The sequence below is a fragment of the Chrysochloris asiatica genome, unplaced genomic scaffold, assembly GCF_000296735.1.
Source record: "Chrysochloris asiatica unplaced genomic scaffold, ChrAsi1.0 scaffold00120, whole genome shotgun sequence".
In the NCBI taxonomy this organism is placed as follows: Eukaryota; Metazoa; Chordata; class Mammalia; order Afrosoricida; family Chrysochloridae; genus Chrysochloris; species Chrysochloris asiatica.
This window is the reverse complement of record NW_006408638.1, coordinates 6380936-6383194: the sequence shown is the minus strand read 5'-3', so window position 1 is coordinate 6383194 and position 2259 is coordinate 6380936. Positions and strand designations below refer to the sequence as shown.

The 2259-nt window shown below is 41.9% G+C and overlaps 1 protein-coding gene and 1 pseudogene across 1 annotated transcript in view; one reads left to right on the top strand and one right to left on the bottom strand.

The window, feature by feature from the left end:
- Positions 1 to 2259, top strand: part of IMPG2 (interphotoreceptor matrix proteoglycan 2) — a 214031-nt gene that overhangs the window by 15683 nt on the left and 196089 nt on the right. The gene's annotated exons all lie outside the window — the stretch shown is intronic.
- Positions 1 to 2259, bottom strand: part of LOC102831125 — a 4749-nt pseudogene that overhangs the window by 908 nt on the left and 1582 nt on the right.

The following is a 2259-nucleotide window of genomic DNA, read 5'->3' as shown; positions in this document are numbered from 1 at the left end:
TTCTCCCTCCTCTGTTTCCGGACTCTAAGATTAAGCACTCCCCTGTTTTTGTTACAAAACTTCTACCTTTACTATTGTGACAGTTGTAATTAGTCATGATAACAATTACTCACTATTGAATCATAAGAATCTTATCCCCATCTCTTTTCACCAGACCCATCTAGACAACATGAAAATTATTCAGTGGGGACTCTTTTTCCCCTCACACAATCTTAAACTAAATTCCATCATGAAACCTTGTAAGCCAGTCACTTCATGCCTTTATTGCCCCCTCATTTTAGGTAGCCAGTGTCTAAGTTGCCCGTCCCTATCTGCCCTGTGTACAGAGGGGATAGCATTAATACTGCCCTCTCTATTGGTATTTAGTGTTACTACCTCCATGAGCTCTGGTAGCATAGTGGTTACGAATCGGGCTGTGAACCGCAAGGTCAGCAGTTCGAAACTACCAGCTGCTCCACAGGATAAAGATGAGGATTTCTGCTCCTGTAAAGATATACAGTCTCAGAAACCCTATACAGGGTCGCTATGGGTCAAAAACGACTTGATGGCAATTAACAACAACAGCAACCTCCACGAGTATAGGTCAGGTTCATGAAATTGTAGCAATTTATCCTTATTTCCTTTATAAAAAATTAAAAAAAAAAATCTTCCTCTAGTCGAGTTCTGATTATCAAGCCGTTGAGGTAGGTTAAATGGGTACTGTCTGCAGGTTTGGGTGTTCGTGTGTATCTCCCCTCACTTCATATCAGCTGGATGCTTTACTCTATGCTCTAGCCCTCTAAGGCTATATCCTTGTCCATGGGCTCAAGTGTCCCCAGGTCTCACCACACTTTGGACCAACCAGCCCTTCTTCTTCTCTCTCTCATCTCTTGGTCAATGGAAGTCAATGGACTGTGGTTGAACTCAGCCTATTTCTTCATTGCTGCCTTTCCCCCTCTTCCACTCACCAATAGACCAGTGTGGTTGCCAACAAGCTTACATGCCTGCTCACGTGTTCCCTTTGAGTTTCAGTCTTAGAGGGGAGTTTGTCCTGAAGAAACTTGATTGCTTGCCTTGATGGCTTCCTAGCGAACAGCTTGCTTATTTTTGCAGTAGCCAGTCATGCTGACATTTTTGTTTTGGGTTTGTTCAGATGGTCTTTCTTTGAAGATGCATCTTCTGTTACTCTAGCTGTTCCAGGCTTGTCTGCTTGTACTTGCTAGTGGGAATGTCCCACCTCAGAAGGATTCCACCTAAGGTCCTATACTCTGCAAAGGCTCTACAAGAGGCCTATTTCACTGGGCAAGTTCTAGAACCCCTTTTAGGTATTCCAATCAGTTATAGGCTGAAGACGGGCTTACAAGTTTTCTGTAGTCATGTTTCCCAACATTCCTTTCTATCCCACACAAGTGTCTATTTTACAATAGTAGGCAAGGGAAATCAATATTCACAAGACAGTCAAGCATCTTAGTATTCTTTCCCCTCTCAAACTATGCCTAAATCCCTGTATCACAGAGCCCTGTTGTTCCAAAGTTGAGCATGCATCAGTATTTACCTCTGTATCACTTAGGCCATGCAAACCTGTCTCAGTGTTCCCCTATCTATCTTGTTCTTCCACCTCCTCCCACTTCTTGTACTGCCCTCTCCAACACCCGAACTAAAACCCCCACTCCAACCTCACTGTTGTGGTTACCTTATATTCCATTAATTCCCCTCCCCTCCCCCCATTTAAGACAGTCTAATTTTATCCTGTAATCTACCTGATCTTCTCCTCACCTGGATCTCTGTTCCTCTGTATTTACCTTCTTTTACATTGTAATTGTTTTGATCATAGACTGATCTCCCAGATCCTCTATTCTTATAATTTTTTTATGTTCTCAACTCTTCCATTTGTCAATTGAGTTCAGGGTGATGCTGCCAAATATGTCAATCTCTGGTTGTTGTCTGTTCTTGTTGGTTCTCAGTCTACAGAACTTCCTTTAGTATGTTTTTCATCACAGGATTGGCTTTGGAAAAAATCCCTTAGCTTCTGTTTATCCTGGAATATTTTGATTACACCCTTGTGTTTGATTGACAGCTTTGCTGGGTAGAGGTTTCTTGGTTGGCAGTTTTTTTTTCTTTCAGGGTTTTATATATGTCTCCACATTGCTTTCTTCCTGAATGGTTTCTGCTGAGAGAGCTGAGCTTAATCTGATTAGTTTGCCTTTGTATGTTACACTTCTATTTTCCCTTGCTGCTTTCAGGATTCTGTCCTTATCTCTGATTTTTGAAAGCTTGATT